Source organism: Chiloscyllium plagiosum, unplaced genomic scaffold (assembly GCF_037043375.1).
Source record: "Chiloscyllium plagiosum isolate Xiang-an unplaced genomic scaffold, Cpla_swu_hap1 HiC_scaffold_10, whole genome shotgun sequence".
NCBI classification, from domain to species: domain Eukaryota; kingdom Metazoa; phylum Chordata; class Chondrichthyes; order Orectolobiformes; family Hemiscylliidae; genus Chiloscyllium; species Chiloscyllium plagiosum.
The window spans coordinates 13,784,507-13,802,107 of NW_028270148.1; positions in this window are offsets into that span (position 1 = coordinate 13,784,507).

The window sequence follows — 17,601 nt, forward strand, 5'->3', positions numbered from 1 at the left end:
AGTGCCTTTCTTGTTGTATTGAGTAGCTTGGTAATTGCACATTCCTGTTGAAGGGCTTATGTCCGAAATGTTGATTCACCTGCTCCTCGGATGCTGCCTGACCGGCAGTGCTTTTTCAGCGCCACACAGTCGACTCTGATCTCCGACATCTGCAATCCTCACTTTCTCCTAGTTGCATCTTCATACAGATTTTGGTCGTGTTCTTGCTCTTGAAAACTTGTGAGAGTGAAATCCAGCTTTCTCAATGATCTCAAGGTCAGGCATTCATTGAGGTTAGTCCTCTCCCTATTTCCTGACATGAAACATTATTCAACCAGGGATGATATATTCAGGTCCATATTCAGGTGTCATACAACACCTTACACTTTGCTGGTATCAGTGAAGTAGCTAACAAATCATTCAGACGTGTTGATAGTGTTATGAAGCTGTAAAGTGAACTGTACCTTTAAGTAGTCATGATTCGGAGATGCCGGTGTTGGACTGGGGTGTACAAAGTTAAAAATCACACAACACCAGGTTGTAGTCCAACAGGTTTAATTGGAAGCACATTAGCTTTCGGAGCGATGCTCCTTCATCAGGTGATGAAGGTAACAATCACCTGATGAAGGAGCGTCGCTCCGAAAGCTAGTGTGCTTCCAATTAAACCTGTTGGACTATAACCTGGTGTTGTGTGATTTTTAACTTTGTACCTTTAAGAGAGTTGAAGGACTTAGCAAGGACACAGAGTGCTGAAGAATTTAAAATGTAACACTTGGTCCAGCAGATGGCAGTACCTGGGTTGCTATGAGACAAAAACAAATTCAAATTTGGACAGTTCAAATTATGCCCCAAAATACTAAACTCCAATTAAGTTTGAATTTGGTATTTTGACAATCTTTAAACCAAGCTTGTTGAAAGGGGAAGGTTTCATACAAACACATTGAAGTGCAAGGCAGCTCCTGAGGCAGGGTTTAGCTCAGTCTAGCACTTAGTCAGACATTGAATGCTGCTGCTCCACAATAGCTGTGACCTTGACTCTGTGTAGTCCACATAGTGACAAACCCTCGAGACCACTGGACCATAAGACTCTGTCAAGAGGGAGGAGATAGAATCATAGAGTTTTACAGTTCAGAAAATGATGATTCAGCCCATCATGTCCATGCTGGTCATCAAGTATCCATCCAATTCAATTGTCCGATATTTGGTCCATTCCCTTGTATGCTATGGTGCATCAAGTGCTTGTCTGAATACTTCTTGAGGGTTCTCACCTCTGGCATCCTCTTAGGCAGTGAGTTCCAGATAGCCAACAGCCTCTGGGTGAAAGAGATTTTCCTTAAATCCCCACTACACCTCCTGCCCATTACCTTAAATCTGATCCCACCAATTTACCTCATTATTAAGCAGAACGGTTTACTCTAGAGCCAATGAGACCCCAGTGTCACCTCTTTTGAGAATGATTCATTGCATTTAAGTGGCCAACGATGGGTCTTCTCCTTGGATTAAGGACCATTGGAGACAGAAATCCCCTCCTGCATTCCACCCCCACCTCCACCAATCCCAACTCCACCTCCCCTGTCAGTCCCAAAACAGGATCAATTGGAGGGGTCATGTCCAAGGCAAGGGCAGGGTAGAGTCTTTCTGTAGCTCCCACTTTCCCCAAAGCTGGGTCCCTCATATAAGACACTAGGTGCCATTGAACAAAGGATTTCATCCCATCCATGCTCCTGGGAGCCCATATGTTCATGAGGTATGCTATCTGGTTGCTCGGCAATTATTGCCTAATTGAAGTTCTCCATTAGCTTGTGGACAGGTGGTTTTGGGAAGGCTGCCTACTAATCATTAAGGCCCAGACTTAATAGGGGCAGAAGGGGGATCAACAGTGGCGCCCCACTGCAAAATTCGACCAAGGTTCTTGCATCCCATGGGCACATTCTTTTGAATTTAGCACTAGTTCTCTTTGTAGGCAACATTTATTGATGACCTGAGGTAGGCAGATGGGCTGGAAGGATTTTTTTGAACCTGATGCATCTGTTGAAGTTGGGTTCAACCTTTTGAGAAGGTTGACAATGACCTTATTCCTTCCTGGATGCGTGTTAATCCACAAATTTCCTACGTAGCTTTGGAAACCTGCGGCTATTTGGGAGGTATAATTTAACCCAAAATAACTTCACAAGAAGCAGATCATTTGGACATTAACTTCACTGTTCTTTTTAAAACCTCGCCGTGGCCCAAATTGAACTGTTTCCCTTCATTACAGCAATGACAATGTAGTTGACTCATAACTGTGTTCTGCAATGACCCGGCAAACTGCTCAGTTCAAGAGTCATTAGGGATGGGTAACAAATACTGGTCCCGCCAACAATGCCTACATCCCATAGAAGAGAATAAAGAAGGCACAACTATGTTCCAACTGTGCTTACTGGACTTAGCAAAACATTTTGGAATGACCACAGGACCTGAAGATGCTTTATGAATGTATGTTTGTTGCTTATTTCATACATGGGAGCCCTAGAGAAAAGCTCGTGATGACACACATGAATTATTCTTAGCATAAAGAGACTAAGTGAGAACCTCCATGAACTCTGAATGATAGATTCCCTACAGTGTGGATGCAGGACATTCAGGCCATCAAGTCCACACTGACCCTCTGAAGAGCATCCTTCCGAGACCCACCCCATCCCAATAACCCTGTAATCCCATAGCTAACCCACCCAGCTTGTATGTCCTCGGACACTACGGGGCAATTTAGCATGGAGAAAGTGAGGATTGCAGATGCAGATGCATGGGCAATCCACCTAGCCTGCACAGCTTTGGACTGTAGGAGGAAACCAGAACACCTGCAGACACAGGGAGACACATCATTTCAAAGCTGGAATCGAACCTGGGTCCCTGGCACTGTGAGTCACTGTGTCATTCACAAGGTGAGGAGGTTAAGGACACTTTAGTTATTGAAGGATGTTGACAAGGTGGTTAAAGAATCTCTCTGCCTTTTGATAGGACAGACCCATAAATGAATGATGCAACAAATCCAAAAATGTGTGGGAACAAGAGGCAGTTATTTAGCTCCTTGAACCTTTTCTGACATTCAATGAGATCGATGCGATCATCACTGAGAAATCACCACTTTCCCTATATCGCTCAACGCCTTCACTAACAAAAACCTACCTCAGAGTTCAAATTAATAACTGATCCAATATCATTGGATTTGCAGAAGAGAGTTCCAAACTACAGTGTGTGTGTGAAAATATTCCCCAACATCATTTCTAAAAGCTTGACTCTGATCTGTGTCACTGCATCCTAAACTCCAAGTGGAGTTGACACCCAGATAAGATCAGCAATGATCATGTTAAATAGCGTAGTGAGCTCGAAGGACTAAATTAGCTACTTTCACTCCTATTCTTGTACACACTTCACAAACTCCACCCCATCCAAACCCTTAACGCTATGACAGTCCCAGTCTATGTTTGAAAAGTTAAAATCTCCCACCATTACAACAGGCCATTCGGCCCTTCAGGTGTATGCCGATGCATTTTGCCCTTCCATAAGACAACTGTCTTCACTTATAGGATCTGTGTCCTTCTATTCCCTTGCTATTCATATATATGCCCAGGAGCTTCTTGAATGCTTGCTTCTAACTTTGAAAAGGGAATTGGATAGATACCAGGAAAGGAGAGAATCTGCATTGTCATGGGGAGGGGGCACGGGGTGGTACTCATTGAAAATTTCTTTCAATGAGCCAGCACAGATAGCATGAACTGAAAAGTCTTCTCCTGTTTTATATGGAGTTCCAATATTAAGATGGACAATCAGAATTGTACAGTACAGAAGATGCCCTTTTTTTATTTACTGCCATAAAGACACTACTACCTACACTTGTCCCATTTTCCAACACTAGGCCCGTGGCCTGGTATGACATTTCAAGTAGGGTGAGGTGGGGGAAGGGGAAATGAGGAAACTGTTGAAGTCCACATTGATGCCCTGGGGTTTGTCCGGACTCAGCACTTTCCCCATGACTTGTCCGGACTTGTCCTACCTGCCTATCTCCTTTTCCACCTATCCTCTCCACCCTCTCCTCCCTGACCTATCACCTTCATCCGCTCCCCCACTCACCCATTGTACTCTATGCTACTTTCTCCCCACCCCCACCCTCCTCTAGCTTATCTCTCCACGCTCCAGGCTCACTGCCTTTATTCCTGATGAAGGGCTTTTGCCCGAAACGTCGATTTCAAAGCTCCTTGGATCCTGCCTGAACTGCTGTGCTCTTCCAGCATCACTAATCCAGAAAATGACATTTCAAGTGCTCATCCAAGTTCCTTTAAAAGTTGTGAAGTTTCCTGTCTCAACTACCCTCCCAGACAATGCATTTCAGATCCTCTGGAGCAAATTACTTTTCCTCAAATGCCCTCAAAACCTCCTGCCTTTCACTTTATAAGTGTGCCCCCTTGTCCTTGACCCTCTGACTAAGTGTAACAATGGTTTTCTATGTCCCTCATAATCTTATACCTCTCAATCAGATTCCCCACCTTAACCTTCTCTACTTCAAGGTCAGAAGTCACATGACACAAGGTTACAGTCCAACAGGCTTACTTGAAATCACGAGTTTTCGGAGCGCTGCTCCTTTGTCAGGTAAAGTGAAGAAAAGCAAACAGGCACAAAATGTATAGGCATTGAGATCAAAAAATCATACAAATTCTGTGAGTGGAGTGTCTGTAGGCTGAATAATAGGTCTCTGCAGGTGATCAAAATTGTCAGACAGTGTGAGTAAAGTCTCAACAGCTGAATAACAAGTGAAGGGATATAATCCAATTAAATGAGGCAGACAGATATTTACAAAGAATTAAAACTAAAATGGTGCTGGAGACAAACCAAAGGGCTGGAATAACGTAATAGGTATAAAAGTCATATGCCGAGGGTCGAACCAAAGTAGCAAGTAATCTACAGCATTATCTACTCCAACGAAAACAACCCAAGCTTTATGCATCCCTAATGTTTGTGTGTTCTGATCATTGAGTGAGGTTCATTACATTTTTTAACCAGTAAGACAGCTGGATATAAAGGGAGTGGTTTGAGTCCAGTGAGGTATTTCGGTAAGTTACATTCATGATTAAGGTATAAAAGACTAAAGCCCAATGATGGAAAGGGCAGGGAAAAGGGTGTGTCGAGCTCCCTCTAATGAATAATCTCCCTCTCATAGATGTAGTGAAACTTGAAAGGGTTCAGAAAAGGTTTACAAGGATGTTGCCAGGGTTGGAGGATTTGAGCTTTAGAGAGAGGTTGAATAAGCTAGGGCTGTTTTCCCTGGAGCGTTGGAGGCTGAGGGGACCTTATAGAGGTTTACAAAATCATGAGGGACATGGATCGGATAAATAGACAAAGTCTTTTCCCTGGGGTGGGTGAGTCCAGAACTAGAGGGCATAGGTTTAAGGTGAGAGGGGAAAGATATAAAAGAGACTAAGGGGCAACTTTTCACGCAGAGGATGGTACTTGTATGGAATGAGCTGCCAAATTGCAACATTTAAAAGGCATCTGAAAGAATATATGAATAGGAAGAATTTGGGGGAATATGGGCCGGGTGCTGGCAGGTGGGACGAGATTGTGTTGGGATATCTGGTCGGCATGGATGGGTTGGAGGGTCTGTTTCCATGCTGTACATCTGTATGACCCGATGATTCAGTGCAAAAGTGAAAATTAGATTTGATTTGGCAGATCTTTGTTGGTGGTTGAGACCTCATCTCCAGCCCCAGTGAGAGGGGGAAAGGGTCATCCAGGGTGGATTTGGTTGCATCATATAAATTAGGTTTAAAATGTTGATTTTTTTTTTAATATGTTAGCTTTGAATACACAAGGTAGACATCAAAAGACACATTTAATAGGAAATAAAAAAATTGTGAAGTAAGTTTGAAAGAAAGGCTGGAAAATCTTTCTGGATGTCCCAATGAAGTAATTTATGAAGTGGAGTCCTTGTTAAAATCTACAAAATGTGGCAACCCATTTGCACACAGCAAGTTCCCACAGACAACATTGAAATAAGTACTCAATCATTCAATTTAGGAGCTGAAAATGTGTTGCTGGAAAAGCGCAGCAGGTCAGGCAGCATCCAAGGAGCAGGAGAATCGACGTTTCGGGCATGAGCCTTTCTTCAGGAATGAGGAATGAGGACACTCTCCTCATTCCTGAAGAAGGGCTCATGCCCGAAACATCGAATCTCCTGCTCCTTGGATGCTGCCTGACCTGCTGTGCTTTTCCAGCAACACATTTTCAGCTCTGATCTCCAGCATCTGCAGACCTCACTTTTTCCCATTCAATTTAGGAGTCAATTTGACTGATAAAGATTGGCCAATATATCAGAGACAACAATGAACAATCTCTTTGAAATGTTGCTGTGGGATCTCCTTCAGTTCAGGTAATGAATTTCCAGCTAAGGTGGAAGCTACAGGTTTTTAAGGACAGGAGTGCAAGTAATGGACAGCACTTTGTAGGAGCAAATTACTGCGGATGTGGGAAACTGGACTAAACAAAAAAAATGCTGGAATTCACAGTGAGTCAGGCAGCATGGAGAGTGCTATACATTTACTATAAACCAACCGACTCCCACAGCTACCTAGACTACACCTCCTCCCACCCTGCCCCCTGTAAAAACGCCATCCCATATTCCCAATTCCTTCGTCTCCACCGCATCTGCTCTCAGGAGGACCAGTTCCAATATCGTACAACCCAGATGGCCTCCTTCTTCAAAGACCACAATTTCCCCCCAGACGTGATCGACGATGCCCTCCACCGCATCTCTTCCACTTCCCGCTCCTCCGCCTTTGAGCCCCGCCCCTCCAATCGCCACCAGGACAGAACCCCACTGGCCCTCACCTACCACCCCACCAACCTCCATTTACAGCGTATCATTTCCGCCACCTCCAAAAGGACCCCACCACCAGGGATATATTTCCCTCCCCTCCCCTATCAGCATTCCGAAAAGACCACTCCCTCCGTGACTCCCTCGTCAGGTCCACACCCCCCACCAACCCAACCTCCACTCCCGGCACCTTTCCCTGCAACCGCAAGAAATGCAAAACTTGCGCCCACACCTTCCCCCTTATTTCCCTCCAAGGCCCCAAGGGATCCTTCCATATCCGCCACAAATTCACCTGCACCTCCACACACATCATTTATTGCATCCGCTGCACCCGATGTGGCCTCTTCTATATTGGGGAGACAGGCCGCCTACTTGCGGAACGTTTCAGAGAACACCTCTGGGACACCCGGACCAACTAACCCAACCACCCCGTGGCTCAACACTTCAATTCCCCCTCCACTCCACCAAGGATATGCAGGTCCTTGGACTCCTCCATCGCCAGACCATGGCAACACGACGGTTGGAGGAAGAGCACCTCATCTTCCGCCTAAGAACCCTCCAACCACAAGGGATGAACTCAGATTTCTCCAGTTTCCTCATTTCCCATCCCCCCACCTTGTCTCAGTCAAATCCCTCGAACTCAGCACCGCCTTCCTAACCTGCAATCTTCTTCCTGACCTCTCCGCCCCCACCCCCACTCCAGCCTATCACCCTCACCTTGACCTCCTTCCACCTATCGCATTTCCAACGCCCCTCCCCCAAGTCCCTCCTCCCTACCTTTTATCTTAGCCTGCTGGACACACTTTCCTCATTCCTGAAAAAGGGCTCATGCCCGAAACGTCGATTCTCCTGATCCTTGGATGCTGCCTGACCTGCTGCGCTCTTCCAGCAACACATTTTCAGCACTCATGGAGAGACAGCAAGCTAATGTTTCAAGTCGAGATGACCGTTCATCAGAGCTGATGGGAAGTGTGGAGGGGGCAACATTTATGGAGAAGGGGGAAGGGATGGTGTTGACAAGCTCTGACACACTGCCTTCCTGATCAAATAGAGTTCATTTTGCATGAGAAAGTAATTTTCATTTTGTAATCTTTCTTTCAGTTGATTTCATTCTCTTTTAAAACAGAATTACTACATCCACAAGTGTACACTCCCTCCACTTATCAATGCTCAGTAGCAGCAGTGTATACCATCTACAAGATGCACTGCAAAAATTCACCAAAGATCCTCAGACAGCACCTTCCAAACCCATGACCACTTGCATCTAGATGGACACATGGGAACACTATCAGCTGCATATTCTCCTCCAAGACACTCACCGTCCTGACTTGGAAATATATCACTGTTTCTTCACTGTTGCTGGGTCAAAATCCTGGAACTCCCTCCCCAAGGCATTGTGAGCTAACCTACAGCATATGGACTGCAGCGGTTCAAGAAGGCAGCTCACCACCCACCTTCTCATGCCCCACGAGTGAATTAAAAAGAAATTACAAAACAGCTCCCTTCCAGTCAGGTTTGTCGTGGGTTAAGCTCCAGTGCAGAGTGCAAACTGCATGTAGGGTGTGCTGCCAAGTCTGAGATGTTGTGGTTCATTACACATTTCAGACACATCAGCACCAGGATTGGGAAAATTATTTATACAGGGCACAGTCCAGAGTTGAGACCGAGGTGGAGTGGGTAAGGGAAGAGCACTGATAGCCCTCCACCCTCAGCCAACCTAACAGTTTCAATTACATGTTTTGTGATGGTGGATCTCACATACACAGCAGAACAGGAACAACTTGTTGCCATACCATTGTCTTGGGATGATGATGAACAATTGCCAGGGAGTTTGGGAGCACCTTTCAACTTGCCTCAACTCCACATTGTAATTGCACCTCTGGTATCAGTCGGTAGTTTTTAAGACCGACGAAATGTGGAGATTGTTGTGATACACAGTGGATAGTGTCCCTTGCGCTGAGCTGGAGATCTGGGTTCAAGTCCCGCTCCAGGACCTGATGGCCAAGGAAGGTGTTGGGTATCAGCCTACATGTTCTCCCATTTGCACACCAGCAGTGCTCAGTAAAAGAGGAAGAGTTTAGGTTCCATGTCATAGATTCGCAGAGCGTGGCAACACCAACATTACTATTCACCGCTCCAGGCGAAACACAAATGTTGTCATAGTAACTCGGATTTCCTGATTGAACTGTAACACGCCCTCACCTGTTGTTCACAGTCAGCAGTTTCACTCCCTGAGATTCCTGATACACCTGGTTTCAGTATCAGTAGCCTTGGTGCCACACCCAAACCTGGTGAATAACTATGTGCATAAAAAGCTGCAGAGAGAGTCTCTAAAGACTGTCAGCCTTTCATTTCCCATTCTTCCTTAAAGAATTGGCAGCATTTATGGCCCATCCCTAATTGGCCCCACACCACTGTCTCTCTGCAGCCATTACCCACCTGTGTTACGCAGAAGGGAGTAGCCTAATTCCAAAAACTGGGTGTGTTTACCATGTCCCTCAGGCAGCACTGCCCTTAGGTTTATTTGGAGAGCTTCTGAGAGCATACATGGCACTCAAATCATTACATATATACTGCTCCAAGACAATATTGTTTACAAGATTGGGTTGAATGAAATGTTCCCTTTTGCCTATTTGATCTCTTCTTTCCTCTTGGTTTCACCATTTAACAGTTTCCTAAATGGATCTAGTATCCCCAGCCTCCGACACCTGATTTCAGCCACTTGTGACCAACTGCACAAACTGTAATCTGTCAGAAAGATGATAGATGTGTCAGAAAAGTCCATGATACTTGAGAAGGTGTTGATGACTGATTAGCCATTTTGGCGAGGGAGTTAAACTTTGTTACACGTCTGATTTCAGGATTGTATTCCGTGTGAGTACTTTCACCCTGAATCAGAAGGTCAGGATGGAGGGAATCGATTGTGGGGATGGGGGGTGGATGGAGTTGTGGGGGAGGCGTAGTAATCAAAGCTGTTTAAGCCCCTCCCCATTACCTCCCCTGTCTAGCTTTTAAATAACAGCAGCCTGCATTTATATAGTACCTTTAGCACAATAGTACACTCGAAGATGCTTCAAAAAAAGCAATAACAACCAATCTTTTCACCTCACCATGTGGGAGACAAACGCTTGATGAAAGAGGTAACATTTGAGGAACCTCTTACAGGTTAAAAAAGAGGCTGAGAGGTTCAGGGAGGGAATTCCAGAACTAACAGTGTAACATTTTAAGTTCTATTTCTGATTACGTAATTATAACTTTCAGTATGGGAACTGAATCAGAGGGAGGTCATAGGACAATAAGTGGATATAAACAGCATGCTGTGACAGAGAACATCTATAATATCGACACATCCCTGATCTATAATTTCAGAACAGGAATGGGGAGAGGAGAGAGAAGACAAGAGACGAGGAATGAGGAGAGGAAAGGACAGGAGAGAGGAGGAGAAGTGAGAGAAGGGGAGGGGAGGGGAGGACAGGAGAGGGGATTGGAAGGAAGGAGAGGAGGATGCGCAGAGAGCATTTTGAGAGGTTTCAAAATCAGGAGCACTTTGAACTGAGTAGATAGGGGAAAGTATTCCTCTTGGTGGAAGGGTTGAGAAGCAGATGACACTGAATAAAGGTGACTGCGAAAAAAAACAATGGCTCCTCCAACTCCATTTTGAATTAGGCTTTTCCCTCTCTCCCTACCCACACCCCACCCCCCCTCACTTTTGAAGGTTCACATTGCCAGTAATGGGCTTTCCACATAAAAGTCTAACTGACTGCATTGGTGATTATTGTTGGGGGTTAATAGTTAAAAACAAAAAAATCGTGGTAATTTGGTAATGGGAAAGCTGCTCAGTTGTGCGTGATAACATCTGTGGGTTTAAAAAAAAGAAACAGTGGCCACAAGAGATAAGAAAAAGGCAGGCCAGTTGTTTCCGCTGGTGGGTGAGACTAGGACTAGGGGACATGGCCTCAAGATTAGGGGGAGTAGATTTAGGACAGAGATGAGGAGGAACTGCTTTTCCCAGAGAGTAGGAATCTATGGAATTCTCTGCCCAAGGAAGCAGTAGAGGCAAAAAAAACTGCAGATACTGGAATCCAAAATAGACAGGCAGGAAGGAGGCTGGAAGAACACAGCAAGCCAGGCAGCATCGGAGGTTGGCAGAGAACTTCTTCAAAGTGGGCAAAACACAGTAGGATGGGTTTTTGCATGGTAGGGGAATGAAGGGTTATGGGGATAATGCAGTTCAGAGGAGCAGAGACGATGAATAGATTGGCCATGATCTTAATGAATGGTGGAGCAGGCTCTATGGGCTAAATGGCCTACTCCTGCTTCTGTTACTGTGAAACTATGAAAGAGGATAAACCTGCTTCTACAGCAAGTAGAGAGAATGTGGAAGGCACCATCTGAGAGTGCAGTGGAAACAGATTCAATCATGCCTCTCAGAAGATTTTTGGATAATGATCTGAACAGGCAGAGCTTGCAGGGCTCTGTAGGGAAGCAGGGGAGTGGGTCTAGCTGAATTAGTACAACAGAGGGCCAGCACAGACATGATGGGCCACTTGACCTCCTTCTATATTGTACACATTCCATATACTACCAAGGGTAGATAATGTGTCTGGAATGACAGACCATGGATGGGTCTTGTGGTAGTACACCCGAATGTAGGCCAGATAGCCGAGGTTCAGAACCTAATGGTAAGGTCCTAGGGAGTGTTGCTGAACAAAGAGACCTTGGAGAGCAGGTTCAAAGCTCCTTGAAAGTGGAGTCGCAGGTAGATAGGATAGTGAATAGACAAGAGACAATAGGTACAGGAGTCGGCCATTCTATCCTTCGAGCCTGCACCACCATTCAATATGATCATGGCTGATCATCCTTAATCAGTATCCTGTTCCTGCCTTATCTCCATAACCCTTGATTCCACTATCCTTGAGAGCTCTATCCAACTCTTTCTTAAATGAATCCAGAGACTGGGCCTCCACTGCCCTCTGGGCCAGAGCATTCCACACAGCCACCACTCTCTGGGTGAAGATGTTTCTCCTCATCTCTGTCCTAAATAGTCTACCCCATAGTTTTAAGCTGTGTCCTCTGGTTCGGCACTCACCCATCAGCAGAAACATGTTTCCTGCCTCCAGAGTGTCCAATCCTTTAATAATCCTACATGTCTCAATCAGATCCCCTCTCAATCTTCTAAACTCAAGGGTATACAAGCCCAGTCGCTCCAGTCTTTCAGTGTAAGGTAATCCCGCCATTCCAGGAATTGACCTCGTGAACCTACGCTGCACTCCCTCAATAGCCAGAATATCTTTCCTCAAATTTGGAGACCAGAACTGCACACAGTATTCCAGGTGTGGTCTCACCAGGGCCCTGTACAGCTGCAGAAGCACCTCTTTGCTTCTATACTCAATTCCACTTGTTATGAAGGCCAGCATGTTATTAGCCTTCTTCACTACCTGCTGTACCTGCATGCTTACTTTCATTGACTGGTGTACAAGAACACCCAGATCTCTCTGTACTGCTCCTTTACCTAAATTGATTCCATTTAGGGAGTAATCTGCCTTCCTGTTCTTGCCACCAAAGTGGATAACCATACATTTATCCACATTAAACTGCATCTGCCATGCATCTGACCACTCACCTAACTTGTCCAGGTCACCCTGTAATCTCCTAACATCCTCATCACATTTCACCCTGCCACCCAGCTTTGTATCATCAGCAAATTTGCTAATGTTATTGCTGATACCATCTTCTATATCATTAACATATATTGTAAAAAGCTGCGGTCCCAGCACGGATCCCTGCAGTACCCCACTGGTCACTGCCTGCCATTCCGAAATGGAGCCGTTTATCACTACTCTTTGTTTCCTATCAGCCAACCAATTTTCAATCCAAGTTAGTATTTTGCCCCCAATACCATGCGCCCTAATTTTACTCACTAACCTCCAATGTGGGACTTTATCAAAAGCTTTCTGAAAGTCCAGGTACACTACATCTACTGGATCTCCCTCGTCCATCTTCAGAGTTACATCCTCAAAAAATTCCAGAAGATTTGTCAAGCATGATTTCCCCTTCATAAATCCATGCTGACTCTGTCCTATCCTGTTACTACTATCCAGATGTGTCGTAATTTCATCCTTTATAATAGACTCCAGCATCTTTCCCACCACTGAGGTCAGACTAACTGGTTTATAATTTCCTGCTTTCTCTCTCCCACCTTTCTTAAAATGTGGTATAACATTAGCCACCCACCAATCCTTAGGAACTGATCCCAAATCTATCGAACTCTGGAAAATAATCACCAACGCATCCACGATTTCTCGAGCCACCTCCTTCAGTACCCTGGGATGTAGACCATCAGGCCCCGGGGACTTATCAACCTTCAGACCTAACAGTCTCTCCAACACCAATTCCTGGCAAATATAAATTCCCTTAAGTTCAGGTCCTTTAGCCACTGTTACCTCAGGGAGATTGCTTGTGTCTTCCCCAGTGAACACAGATCTGAAGTACCAATTCAATTCTTCTGCCATTTCTTTGTTCCCCGTAATATATTCCCCTGTTTCTGTCTTCAAAGGCCCAATTTTAGTCTTAACTATTTTTTGCCTTTCACATACCTAAAAAAACTTTTACTATCCTCCTTTATATTATTGGCCAGTTTACCTTCGCACCTCATTTTTTCTCTGCGTATTTCCTTCTTAGTAATCCTCTGTTGTTCTTTAAAAGCTTCCCAGTCCTCCGTTTTCCCACTTATCTTTGCTATGTTATACTTTTTCTCTTTTAACTTTATATGTTTCTTAACTTCCCTCGTCACCCATGTCTCCTCCTAGGATCTTTCTTCCTTTTAGGAATGAACTGATCCTGCATCTTCTGCATTATACACAGAAATATCCGCCATTGTTCCTCCACTGTCATCCCTGCTAAGGTATTGCACCATTGAACTTTGGCCAGCTCCTCCCTCATAGCTCCATAGTTCCCTTTATTCAACAGAGGTACTGTCACTTCCGACTGTACCCTCTCCCTCTCAAATTGCAGATTGAAGCTTATTGTATTGTGATCACTACTTCCCAAGGCTCCATCACTTCGAGGTCCCTGACCAATTCTGGTTCGTTGCACAATACCAGATCCAGAATTGCCTTCTCCCTGGTCGGCTCCAGCGCCAGCTGTTCTAAGAATCCATCTCTGAGGCACTCCACAAAGTCTCTTTCTTGAGGTCCAATACCATCCTGATTCTCCCAGTCTATCTGCATGTTGAAATCCCCCATAACAACTGCAGTAACATCTTTTCGACAGGCCAATTTCAGCTCCTGATTTAACATACATCCGACATCCAGACTACTGTTTGGGGGCCTGTGGATAACTCCCAAGAGGGTCTTTTTACCCTTAGTATTTCTCAGCTCTATCCACACTGACTCTACATCCCCTGACTCTAGGTCCCCCCGCGCAAGGAACTGAATATCATCCCTTACCAACATGGCCACCCCACCCCCTCTGCCCGTCAGTCTGTCCTTACGAAGAAGGCGTTTGGTATGCTTTCCTTTATTGGTTAGAGTATTGAGTATAGGAGTTGGGAGGTCATGTTGCGGCTGTGCGGGACATTGGTTAGGCCACTGTTGGAATATTGCGTGCAATTCTCGTCTCCTTCCTGTTGGAAAGATGTTGTGAAACTTGAAAGGGTTCAGAAAAGATTTACAAGGATGTTGCCAGGATTGAAGGATTTGAGCTATAGGGAGAGGCTGAACAGGCTGGGGCTGTTTTCCCTGGAGAATCGGAGACTGAGGGGCGACCTTATAGAGGTTTACAAAATTATGAGGATCATGGATAGGATAACTAGACAAAGTCTTTTCCCTGGTGTTGGGAAGTCCAGAACTAGAGGGCATAGGTTTAGGGTGAGAGGGGAAAGATATAAAAGAGACCTAAGGGCCAATGTTTTCACGCAGAGGGTGGTACGTGTATGGAATGAGCTGCTAGAGGAAGTGGTGGAGGCTGGTACAATTGCAACATTTAAGAGGCATTTGGATGGGTATATGAATAGGAAGGGTTTGGAGGGATATGGGCTGGGTGCTGGCAGGTGGGACTAGATTGGGTTGGGATATCTGGTCAGCATGAACGGGTTGGACCGAAGGGTCTGTTTCCATGCTGTACATCTCTATGACTCTATGACTCTAAGAGGCAATATTTTCATGTAGATGGTGATGTGTGTATGGAATGAACTGGCAGAGGAATTGGTGGAGCCTGGTACAATTACAACATTCAAAAGGCGTCTGGATGGATACATGAACTGGAAAGGTTTAGAGGGATATGGGTGAAATGCTGGCAAATGGGACTAGATTAGGTTGGGATATCTGGTCGGCATGGACGAGTTGGACTAAAGGGTCTGTTTCTGTGCTGTACATCTCTATGACTCTATGACTCTAAGTCACACCTGATCCAGAGGTTTGTTATAACGTCTCTGAGAAGGTTGTATTTCCAGCGATAGGAAAATAACTAGTCTCACTATAACTCACAAAGCTCTGTACTATGCTGACTCAGGCCTCTATAATTTTGAAACCAGTGCCTTCTTCATTGTTGCCTTGACAACCTAATATACTCTAAGGACAATAGTTTGCATTTTAACATGAATTGTTGGCATGTAAAGTGATGATGATAGGCAAGTCTTTTTTTAAACAGAGCTAATATGATGAGGGAATATGATTAACATTTTTGATGAATAATGCATGCAAATTGTTATGGGATTGTTGATGGTCAGCATTTTTCTACTTTCAGCTCACTGTCTTACTGTCAGCAATGGAGAATTTTTTTAAAACTTACACCATTTTTGACACGTACAAAAGAGCTGAGGCTGTATATCAGTCAATCGAGTATACTCAAGACAACACAGTCCAGGGTAGAACAGGACAAAACAATCACTGGAAAGGTGGCATTGCAAATACTGCAGAAGACAACATGCCAAGGAGAAGAGGGCATGCCCAGCATGGAGAAAGCAGTGTTCTCACTGCAAAAAACTGTAACATTTTGTCGCCCAGTTATAGGAAGGATATTATCAAGCTCGAGAGGGCTCAAGAGAGATTTACCAGGATGTTGCCAGGTATGGAAGGTTTGAGTTATAAAGAAGGCTGAATAGGCTGGGATATTTTTCACTGGAGCACAGAAGATTGAGAGATGACCTTTTCAGGGTTTATAAGATCATGAAGGGGTATAGATAGAGTTAATGGTCGGTGTGTTTTCCCCAGGATGGGGGATTTCAAGAACTAGGGAGCATATTTTTAAGGTGAGAGGAGAGAGATTTAATAAAGACATGAGAGTCAAACGTTTTATAAGAGGCTGGTTTGCATGTAGAATGAACCTCCTGAGGAAGTCGTGGATGTGGGCACAGTCACAATGTTTAAAAGACACTTAGATAAGTACATGAGTAGGAAACATGTGGACCAGGAGCAGGCAGGTGGGACTAGTTTAGTTTGGGATTATAGTCAGCATGCACTGGTTGGACCCAAGGGTCTGTTTCCGTGAATGAAGTGTAACCAGCAGCACACACATGCAAACCACCAAGGAATTAAGACAAGACTGAGGGAGGCAAGAGGTATGCTTTACTAGCCAAACGTGAACAACAAAATCAAAGGCCATATGCCAGTGCATTGTTTGTGATGAGTACCCAGGTGGGCAAGATAAACAGGTACTGCAGACCCATAACATACCAGACAGACAATGGATGAAGCTAGGAAAGACCTCTTCACTTTTGGAGGATCTGGTTATCTCATCACTGTACACTTCCATTCTCACATCAGGCTCCTCCTTACTGGCTACAGCTTCACCTTCAACACTATGATTTCAAACAAACCCATCTCTACACTCTAAGACATATGACTCTGCTACCCACTCTGTAACTGGATCCTCAACTTCCTCCTGAGGCAATTCTCCACCGTTATCCTCACATGCTTCTCATAGCCAGAAGTAGTAACAAGAGTAAGTCACAAAATCAAGCTGAACGGTTCGAAAGCCAAATTCCATTTCAACAGGACTGCTAAACCATTGGTCAGAATTGAGAATTGGAGTTTCAGAGTACAAACCTTCAACATTCTTAATGAGGGTGAAAAGACAATTTGGGACCTACATCAGCAGTTTGCTCCCTCAATGTCTACAGTGGAGGTGAATGACCAGATATAATATTGCAATCTTTTGTGTGTATATTTGTGTTTGGGGAAGGGAGGTGGGGTTGAGCAAATAGGTAGGTATAGTTGAGGCAACAATCAGATCACCTATGATTGGAGCAGTCTCAAGGGAAGAAGGAGGTGTAGTGGTAATGTCACTAAAAGCTAGCAATACAATCCACCAGGTTAATAATCTGGGGACAAAGACTTGAGCCCGATCATGGCAGATGGTGAAATTTCACCCAGATTAACCCAATAATGGAACAGATACTACAGTAACAACAATTGACATGAGACAGATACTCCTCAGGGAGGGAATATTGCCCTCCAGGAGCAAATATGTTCCAGATGGGCAGCTGGGAGAAGAAAAGGCCAAGTGAAGACTTAATAGAGGTGTTCACAATCTTGAGGAGATAGTGACAAAACTGTTCCCACTGATGAAGGAGCAGGGCTCCAAAAGCTAGTACTTCCAAATAAACCTGCTGGACTAGAACCTGGTGTTGTGTGATTTTTAACTTTATCAACCCCAATCCAACACCTGCACCTCCACATCATGGAAAGAGAGAGCGCGGAAGGTGTAGATTTAAGATAATTGCAAAAGAAGCAATGGTGGATTGAGGAAAAGCATTTTCATGCAGTGAGAGGTCA